Here is a 10936-nt window from a genome sequence, read left to right on the forward strand (position 1 = left end):
CCTTTGTTGAATGCCCGTGATTAGTAGGTATGAGACTTAGGATGAACCAGTGAAGGAAACTGAGGTAAGTGGTCAGAAAGGTAGGAAGAAAACCACTAGAGAGCAACATCACAAAAAATAACCAAAAACCTAGAGAGTATTCAGAAGAACATGATTGACATGTCAAATGCTACCGAAAGGTCAAAGACGATGAGGATGGAGAAAAAGGTCTTAGATTTGGCAATTATGACATCATGGCTGACTTTGGAAAGGACAATTTCAGAGGAATGATGAGGTCAGAAGCATGCTTGCCAAAGGTTTAGAAAACGGTAAGGGGATACTGCCTGGAATGTCTGAGATTCTACACTCCATTGGGCTGCAGCTGGTCAAGGCCGGGACCCTGGCTCCCCCTGGGGGTAGCTAAGCAGCATGCACCATTTTCTCTGCTGGGGAGTGGATGCCTAGGCAAAATTACCACGGAGAACTTTGTGAGAGATATCAAGTCAGGACTTAAGAATCTGAATCTCACCTTCATTGTGTTAGAGACAGGCCTAATGACCAAGCCAAAAGATGGATATGAGGTGAGGACCTGCAAAGTAGCAGATAAAACAGGCAGCATCAATGGATCTATTTGGGGTGATGTTGGCAACCTGATCCAGCTTGGGGACATTATTCAACTCACCAAGGGGTACACTTTACTATTTAAAGATGGTCTGATGCTCCACACTGCTCATGGGGGTGATCTGCAGAAGACTGGAGAATTCTGTATGGGTTATTCTAAGGTCCCCAACTTCAGTGAGCCAGACCCCGAGTACAGTGTCCAGCAGCTCCCCAGCAAAATGGTACAGAATGACAGTACCACTGCCACATCCTGATCCCCTTCTGGCCCTCCTGCTATCTCTCCAGCCTCTGAGAGTCAAAATGGGGATGGCCTAACCATCTCCCCTGCCCCACAGGACCAGCAAGAGATAGCGAGACACCTTCCTTCTTCACTGAAGATTCTTCCCACTAGGAACAAAGACTGCCCATTGGGAGCTAGTTGTGTGTGTATGGTATGAAGGGTGTTTTAGCCTCAAACTTTCTGAGCTGACTTATAAGGGAACAGTCCTCTCTCCCCTTTATTTCTTAAGCCAAATGGCCAACCTGACTCAAGTGAGAGTACTTTCCACCCCACTGAAATGAGAGCCCTTTGTCTGCTGCCCCTTCACTCTGGGCACTCCAAACTTCCTCTGCCATTTTGAGAAACCAAATATGGGGTGAGTACATTAAACGTGTGTAATATAGGATACTTCCCTAATAAATACTTACACATACCCCCCAAAAAAGAAAAAAAATAGTAAGAGGGAAGTGGAGACAATGATTGAAGATGGCTTTCTCAAGTACTTTAGCCACACCAGAAAACAGATAGAAAATGATAGCAAGAAATAATGGTTGAATCAAATAAAGTGTGTTTTGTTTGTTTTCTTGTTTGTTTTAAGGATGGGGGAGACTTGGGCATGTTTGTACCAATCAGGGAAAGCAGCCAGTCAATAGGGAGGAACTGATGCAAAATAGTGCTACATGGTGGACAGAAAACTGAAATAAGAGTCAGGAAAAGCTAGGCTCAATTACCCCCTCTGATACTGACTAACTGTGTGATGCAGGACAAGTCATTTCACCTCTCTGAGCCTCAGTTTCCCCATCTGTAAAATTATAATGCTAATAACACCTATCTCAGAGAGTGGTTGTGAGGATCAGATATCATGTAAAGCACTTTGCAAACTTTAATATGCCATATGAATGTGAATAATTATTATTACAGAAACAAGGGAATCATTGAGACAAAGGATTCTGGGAATATTGGAGGAGGTAACCAACACTTTCTACTGGAGCATCAGGTGAAGGTTTTTTATTTTTTTTTTTGGCAGGTGGGAAGGCAGGGCAATTGGGGTTAAGTGACTTGCCCAAGGTCACACAGCTAGTAAATGTGTCAAGTGTCTGAGGCCAGAACTGAACTTAGGTCCTCCTGACTCCAGGGCCAGTGCTCTACTTGCTGAGCCACCTAGATGCCCCAAGGGGAAGGTTTTATAGAAGAGATGGCACCAGATTACAGACTTGACACAAGGGGAGACATTATCTTCAGTCATGAGAATCAAAGGCTTGTGGAATTGCCAAGCTCCTTCCAGTATCATGGAGATCCAGCTAAAATGTTGCTCCCCAGTGAAGAGGCCTTCTGAATATCCCAGAGCTCGCTCATTGTTAATTAGGATCAGTTCTCATTCTCTGATAACCCAAAGAAGAGCAAGTTTAGCACTGCGGCATGCTGCACTGAAGGGATGTACAAAGGACTCCGTTTAATCCCCACCAAAGCACTCAGGAGGATACTTTCAGCAGAGCCAGGGTCATTTAATTTATGCTGCTTTCAAAAGATACTAAAATGATAAGTTTTCAAAAACAGGAAAGGAAGAAACATGACTCAGGAGCTGACCTGCACAGAGAAACTGCATTGATGCAGCCTCTATCTTGAGGTATTTCATGTAATTGGAAATTGGGCTAAACTAAGTATAAACGGGGAAAAAAGAGAGAAAGACATTTCCAAGCTAGGGAGCACTTGTCAATCAATCAGCAGGTGATTATCCAGCAATGACTGGATAATGACATAACCCAGTGGTGGGGAAGGAGAGGCAGCTTACCAAGATCAGAGAAGCTATTATTTTAATGGGTTCTAGAGTTGGAAGGGACTGGAGAGGTCAGCTGACCTGACGTTTACATTTTACAGATGAGATAAATCAGGACTAGTGAGAGGAAAGTCTTGTCCTAAAGTCACACAGTTGGCAAGCATCAGAACCAGGATGTTAAGGAAAATCTCCTGTCTCAAAATCTGGTATTATTCCTTTTTTTTTTTTTTAGTTTTGATTAATGGGGCCATCCATCCCTTGATTAACTTCTTAAAGAGGTCTATTCACTGAATGGGTTTTACCTCACTCAAAGCGAGAACAGGAAAAGACCTTAGCCTGAAAGTACCAAGGTCTTGCAATGCTTCCTGGGCCATCTCCAGTCATCCTGGTGAATATCAGGCCACTAGACCCAGATTGCTCTGGAGGAGAAAGTGAAGCTGATGACCTTGCCCAGCCCTCCCTCACTCAAATTAAAGTCAACTGCAAGTCCTGTCATCATTCCCCCTGATGTCATGGTCCTCTTCAAGAACAAATGACAAACATAATGTACTTCTTGGAAGGACAACAACCAGAGTCAGGGGATTATACCTTATTCATCATCAGGGAACTTAATATCTAGTTGCCCAGGCATATACATACATAGGTATACAAAAAGGTATCTAGCAAAATAAGACAGTCTAAGTTAAGGACTCTGTAAAGGAGCCAACATGGAACTTCTGGGGGGCAGAGGCAAGATGATAGAGCAGACAAAGTATTCAGCTGAGTTCTCCCAACATCCTCCACTAAACAACTTTAAAATAATACATCAAATTGAATTCTAAAGTGGGTGAGCCAACAAAAGGTTAGAATTAGAGTCTCCTAGCCCAAAAGAAAATGGGAGATTGGAAGGAGAAATCTGTGACAAAGGGGAGGAGGTGGCCCAGAACCTGAGTATAGGAAATGCCAGTGGTGGGATTAGGTGGTAGAGACAGAAGTAGTAGCAGCTTTAGGAGCTCTCAAACCAGAGAAAGTAATGGAACCTGGAAACTCATCAGAAAGAGATTACGGGGTACCTCTGCACTAACACTGGACGCAGGACCAGATGTTATTTGGTAATGCCATTGCTTATACTGACTTCTGGGTCATAGTTCAAGAGTGGAGGGGAGTACTTGCAGTCAAGAGGGAGTAGAGGACCTGAGGGGCAGTATCACTTCCAGGCCCCTAGGAATTAGGGACCTGGAGAAACAGTATCTTTCCTAGTTCTAAGAAAAGAAGGGCCCTGAAGGAGAGTTTTGATTGCAATCCTAAGGGATTAATAACCTTTTGTGGGTAAGGACCAGAGTCCAGACCAAGAAAGCAGTGGCCACAGCTCTCTCAGATAACAGTACCTTGGAAACGTTGAAAACTTCCAGGAGTAGCTCTGAAAACGGGGGAGGGGGGTGAAGGGAGCATAAAGCTTGAGACAGTAAACCTCCCTCTCCCCCCCGCACACAAAAACCTGGACAAAGCCCAACATTAACATAAAGTTCCAAATCAGGAAATAAGGTGGGAAAATATGCAACAAGAACAAAGAATCTGATGATAAAAAGCTACAGTGGTGACAGTGAAGATCAAGACAGAAACTAAGAAGTCAATGAAGTCAAAACAGTTACAAGCAAAGTGTCAAAAGAAATGGGAATTGGATACAGGCCCAACAAGAATTCCTTGAAGAGCTTAAAAATTAATTTTAAAATTCAAAGAGTGGTAGAGGAAAATTTAAGTAAAGAAATGAAAGCAAGGGAAGAAAATTGGGAATGACAATTAACAGAGGCAGGTAGGTGGCACAGTGAGTAGAGGACCAGCCCTGGAGTCTGGAGGACTTAAGGCCAGTTCAAATCTGGCCTTAAACACTTGACACACTTACTAGCTGTGTGACCTTGGCAAGTCACTTAACCCCAACTGCCCTGCCTTCTCCCCTCAAAAAAGACAATTAACAGCTTGGAAAAAGAGGTATAGGAAATACTGAAGGAAATAACACCTTAAAAATACAATTGGCCAAATGGAAAAAGAGATAAAAAGTAGAAAAAAAGGTGCAAAAATTTGCTGATGAAAATAACCTTTTTAAAAAAGCAGATGGAAAAAGAGGTACTAAAGCTCACTGAAGAAAATGATTACAATTGAGCAAGTGGAAGGTAACAACTCTGTGAGACTTCAAGAAATAATAAAATAAAGTAAAAAAATGAAAAATAGAATAAAATGTATAATATCTCATTGGAAAAACAACAGCCAACCTTGAAAATAGGTTGAGGAAAGATGAATTAATAATTATTGGATTACCCGAAATCCGTGATCAAAGAAAGAATCTAACATCATATTTCAAAAAATTGTCAAGACAAACTTCCCCAATATCCTAGAATCAAAGGGTAAAACAGAAACTGAAAAAATCCGCCAATCCTCTCCTCAAAGAGACCCCAAAATCAAAGCTCCCAGGAATATCAAAGCCAAATTTCAGAGTTTTAAAGTCAAAGAGAAAATATTTTTGGCAGCAAGAAAATTTTCAAATACACTGAGCCATAGTCAAAACCACACAAGTTTTAGCAACTACCACCTTAAGGAGCAGAGGGTTTGGAATATAAAATTCTGAAAGGCAAAAGAGCTGGGACTACAACCACGAATAACCTACCCAGTAAAGCTGAATATAATCCTTCAAGAAAAAAGGAAATTAATGAAAATAGAGCACTTTCAAGAATTCTGAATGCAAACACCACAGCTGAATAGAAAATTTGACTTTCAAATACAAGACTCAAGAGAAGCACAGAAAGATAAATATGAAAGAGAATTCATAAAGGTCTCATTAATGTTAAACTGTTTATCTTTCTATATGGAAAGATGATACATGTATCTTCTAAGGACTTTATCATTATTAGGGCAGTTAGAAGAATTCTACTTACAGAGTGCAGGAGTGAATCAAATATGTTGGGAGAATGTAAAATAATGGATAGCCAAGAAATAAAGATTCCATAAAAGAAGAGGGAAGGAAGAGGAAGAATAGGATAAAAAATTTACCTCACATAAAAGAGGAATGCAAGGAAAACTTTTCACAGTAGAGGGGGGAATGGTGGGTGGTAAGAGGCAATGCTTGAATCTCATTCAAATATGAATTGGTTCAAAGAAGAAAAAAATATATCTACATACTCAATTGGTAATAGAAATCTGTTTTACCCAACAAAGAAGTAAGAGGGAAAGGGATAAGAAAAATGGTGGGTCATGTGGATAACAAAAGGGAGGGTAGATTTAAGAAAAGAAAGCCCAAAGCAAATTCGACCTTAGAGAAAGGACAGGATAAAAAAGCCCAGCTAGGTGGCACAGTGGATAGAGTACTGGGTTTGAAGTCAGGAAGATCTGAGTTTAAATCTGACTTCAGACACTTACTACATTTGTGACTGTGGGCAAATCATTTAACCCTCTTTGCCTCAGTTTCCTCATCTGTAAAATGAGCTGGAGAAGAAAATGGCAAACTATCACAATATCTTTGCTAAGAAAATCTCACAAAAAGATGTCACAAAAAATCAGACATGACTCAAAATGACTAAACACCAGTTTGGTAGTCACTTGAGTTAATCCACTGAAGAAGGAAATTGAAAAACACTCCAGAAAACCCCATACAAGCATGCTCCATAGGGTCATAAAGAGTAGGACACAACTAAATGACAATAACATGGGGATAATAATAGCACCTACCTTACAGGGTTAATGTGAGGATCAAATAAGTTAACATATGCCAAGTAATTTGCAAAGCTGAGCTATACAAATGCTAGCCCTTGGGGGGGGCAGCTAGGTGGTACAGTGGATAGAGCACTGGGCTAAGAATCAGGAAGACTCATCTTTCTGAGTTCAAATCTGACCTCAGACACTTACTAGCTGTATGTCCCTCGTGAAGTCACTTAACTGTATTTGCCTCAATTTCTCATTTATAAAATGGGATGGAGAAGGAAATGGCAAAATCACTCTAGTATCTCTGCCAATAGGACCCAAATGGGGTCTTTAAGAGTCAGACATGACTGAAAATGACTCAACAACAACAAAAGGGTAAAACTAAAGAGAGAAGGATAAACAGAAGAAAATGGGTTGGAGAGAGAAATTCATGGTTAGCAATTGTAAAGTAAAAGTAAAACTGTAAAGTAAATGAGATGAACTTACACATGAAATGGAAGCAGATAGCAGAATAGATTTGAAACCAGTGTCCAACAACATGTTATTTACAAGAAACACATTTGAAACAGAAAGATACACACAAAGTTAAAATAAAGGGCTGAAACAGAATCAATTATGGTTTAACTGATGTAAGAAAGGCAAAGGTAGAAATTGTGATCTCAGACAAAGCAAAACCCAAAAGAGACCTAATTAAAAGGGATAAGCAGGGAAAATACATTTTGCTATAAGGAACCTTAAACAATGAAGTAACACCAATACTAAACATATATGCACCAAATGACATACCATCCAAATTCTTAAGGGAAAAATTAAATGAATTACAGGAGTATATAGATGGTAAAACTACACTAGTGGGGGACCTCAACTTTCCCTTATCAGAGCTAGAAAAATTTAGTCATAAAATAGATAAGAAAGTTAAGGAGATGAATAGAATACTAGAAAAGTTGGATATACTAGACCTCTGCAGAAATCTGAATAGGAGTAGAAAGAAATATACCTTTCACAAAAATTGACTATGTATTAGGGCATAAAAACTTCACAACTAAATGCAGAAAAACAGACATATTAAATGCACCCCTTCCAGACCACAAGGCAATAAAAATTATATCCAATAAAGGGTCATGCAGACATAGATTAAAAGCTAATTGCAAACTAAAAAGTCTAATCCTAAAGAATGAGTAGGACAAAGAATAAATCATAGAAACAATAAATAATTTCATTGAAAAGAATAACAATGAGACAAAATTCCAAAACTTGAGGGATGTAGCCAAAGCAGTACTAAGAGAAAAAAATACATATCTCTAAATGATTGCATCAATAAAATGGAGAAAGAACAAATCAATAAATTGGGCATGCAACTAAAAAAAAAGAAAAAAATAAAATCCCCTATTAAACATCAAAATGGAAATCTTGAAAGTCAAAGGAGAGATTAATAAAATTGAAAGTAAAAAAAATGAATGAATAAATCAAACTAGGATGTGATTTTGTAGGAAAAAAACAGGAAAACAGATAAACAATTTTTACATTTCAATAAAAAAGAAAGAAGAAAACCAAATTACTAGTATAAAAAAATGAAAAGAGTGAGTATACTGTCATTGAAGATGGGATGAAGGTTATCTTTAGGAGTTATTTTGCCCAATGTTGCGCCAATAAAATTAACAATCTAAGTAAAAATGGATGAATATTTACAAAAATATAAACTGCGCAGATTAACAGAAGAAACAGAATATGCAAATAATCCTATCTTAGATAAAGAAATTGGACAAGCCATTAATGAGTACCTAAGAAAATATCCTCAGGGCCAGATGGATTCACAAGTGAATTTTGCAAAACATTTAAGGAATAATTAATCCCAAATTCTGTATAAATTATGTGAAAAAATAGGTAAAGGAGTCTTACCAAATTCCTTTTATGATTCAAATATGGTTTTGATACCTCAATCAGGGAGTGCAAAAATAGAGAAAGAAAACTATAAACCCATTTACTTAATGAATATCTATGCAAAAAATAAATTAAATAATAGTGAAAAGATCACAACAATAGATCACAAAGACCATACAATATGATCAGATGGGATTTATACATTTAATGCAGGGTTGCTTCAATATTATGAAAACTATCTGTATAATTGACCAGATCAATAACAAAACTGACATAAATCATATGATTATTTCAGTAAATGCAGAAAAAACCCTGTGACAAAATATACCACCCATTCCTCCTGAAAACACTAGAAATGACAGGAATCAATAAAACCTTTCTTAAAATGATAAGTCCTACCTATCTAAAATCAAGAGCACACATTATCTGTAATGAGGATAAATGTGAAGCTCTCTCAATAAGACCAGGGGTGAAGTCAGGATTTCCATTATTACTAGTATTTTTCTATATTGTACTAGAAAACCTAGATATAATTGCAAGACAAGAAAAACTGAAGGAATAATAAAAGGCAATGAGGAAATAAAATTATTACTTTTTGAAGACATTATGATGATATACTTTGAAAATCCTGGAGAAAAAAACTAGTTGAAACAATTGAAAAATTTGGCAAAGTTTCAGGATATAAATTAAACCTATTTTAAATCATCAGCATTTCTATATACTACCAACAAAACCCAATAGAAGGAGATAGAAATTCCATTAAAAATGACTGCAAACAGGGCAGTTAGATGGCACATTGAGTAGAGCATTGACCCTAGAGTCAGGAGGACCTGAGTTCAAATGTGGCCTCAGACACTTGACACACTTACTAGCTGTGTGACCTTGGACAAGTCACTGAACCCAATTGCCCTGCCTTCCACCCTCAAAAAAAGTAAAAATGACTGGAAACAATATAAGATAGTTGGAAGCCTTCTAAGGAAGCCTTCCAAGCAAAACCAGAAACTGTGAACACAATTACAAGACCCTTTTCACACAGATGAAAACTGATCCAAGCAGCTGGAGAAATATTAGTTGCTCATGAGTAGTCCAAGCCAAGAAAATTAAAATTAAAATTCCATCTGTTAATTTACTTTTTCAGTACTCTACCAATCAAACTATTAAACAATTATTTTATAGAGCTAGAAAAATAGCAACAAAAATCATCTGGAAGAACAAAGGGCCAAGAATATCAAGGGAATCAAGAAAAAAATCAAAAGAAATGTTAAAGAAGATGGCCTAGAGGTTCCAGATTTCAAACTATGTTACAAAGCAATTATCATGGGGGAGGTGGGGTGGAGCCAAGATGGCAGCTGGAAAGCAGGGACTAGTGTGAGCTCTCTGCCAAGTCCCTCCAAAAACCTATAAAAAATGGCTCTGAACCAATTCTAGAACTGCAGAACCCACAAAATAGCAGAGGGAAGCAGGGCTCCAGCCCAGGACAGCCGGGATGGTCTCTGGGTGAGGTCTATCCCACACGGAGCTGGGAGCAGAGCAGAGCAGAGCCCAGCATGGGCTGTGTGGAACAACCAGACCAGGAGCAGGGTGAAGCGTGCCCTAGCGCCCTGAATCAGTGAGCTGAAGCACTTACCAGACTCCTCAACCCACAAACACAAAAGACAACAGAGAAGGTTAGTGGCAAAAGCTGTGGGAGTGGCAGGAGTTCACAGTTCCGCTATCACCCCAGGAGCAGCAGAGTTGGGGCAGCTACAGAACTACAGCTGCAGTTGCTTCCGGGACCAGGACCACCTGGTGGGAGGAATTAAGTGATGGATCAGAGCAGAAGTGCAGAGCCTGCTGAAGATCTAAGTCCAGTCCGGGTTGGGTGTTCTTGGGGAAGGAGGAGTGCTGGTGTGGCAGAGCGGGCACATCCCCCCAGCTTGGAACATAGAACTCTTTAGTCTACAAGCAGTCATACCCCACTGAAAAACTCAAGGGTCAAGTTAGTTGGCTGGGAATATGGCCAGGCAGAGGCAACACACCCAGATTCAGTCTCAAACTTTGGAATCTTACTTTGGGGACAAAGAAGACCAAAACATACAGCCTAAAGAAGTAAACAAAGTCAAAAACAAAACCCTCCAAGAAAAACATGAATGGGTCTCAGGCCATGGAAGAGCTCAAAAAGGATTTGGAAAAGCAAGTTAGAGAAGTGGAGGAAAAATTGGGAAGAGAAATGAGAAGGATGTGAGAAAACCATGAAAAACAAGTCAATGACTTGCTAAAGGAGACCCAAAAAAATACTGAAAAATATACTGAAGAAAAGAACAACTTAAAAAATAGACTAACTCAAATGGAAAAAAGAGCTCCAAAAAGCCAATGAGGAGAAGAATGCCTTGAAAGGCAGAATTAGCCAAATGAAAAAGGAGGTCCAAAAGACCACTGAAGAAAATTCTAACTTAAAGATAAGATTGGAGCAAGTGGAAGCTAGTGACTTGATGAGAAATCAAGATATTATAAAACAGAACCAAAGGAATGAAAAAATAGAAGACAACGTGAAATATTTCATCAGAAAAACCACTGACCAGGAAAATAGATCCAGGAGAGATAATTTAAAAATTATTGGACTACCTGAAAGCCGTGATCAAAAAAAGAGCCTAGATATCATCTTTCAAGAAATTATAAAGGAGAACTGCTCTGAAATTTTCGAGCCACAGGGCAAAATAGTAACTGAAAGAATCCACCAAATGCCTCCTCGAATAGATCCCAAAAAG

At 39.0% G+C, this 10936-nt stretch overlaps 1 pseudogene; it reads left to right on the top strand.

Moving 5' to 3' along the window:
• The first annotated feature begins 233 nt into the window (after positions 1–233).
• Positions 234–1037, top strand: LOC118842633 (annotated as a pseudogene).
• The last annotated feature ends 9899 nt before the right edge of the window (positions 1038–10936 follow it).

The sequence above is a fragment of the Trichosurus vulpecula genome, chromosome 3, assembly GCF_011100635.1.
Source record: "Trichosurus vulpecula isolate mTriVul1 chromosome 3, mTriVul1.pri, whole genome shotgun sequence".
In the NCBI taxonomy this organism is placed as follows: domain Eukaryota; kingdom Metazoa; phylum Chordata; class Mammalia; order Diprotodontia; family Phalangeridae; genus Trichosurus; species Trichosurus vulpecula.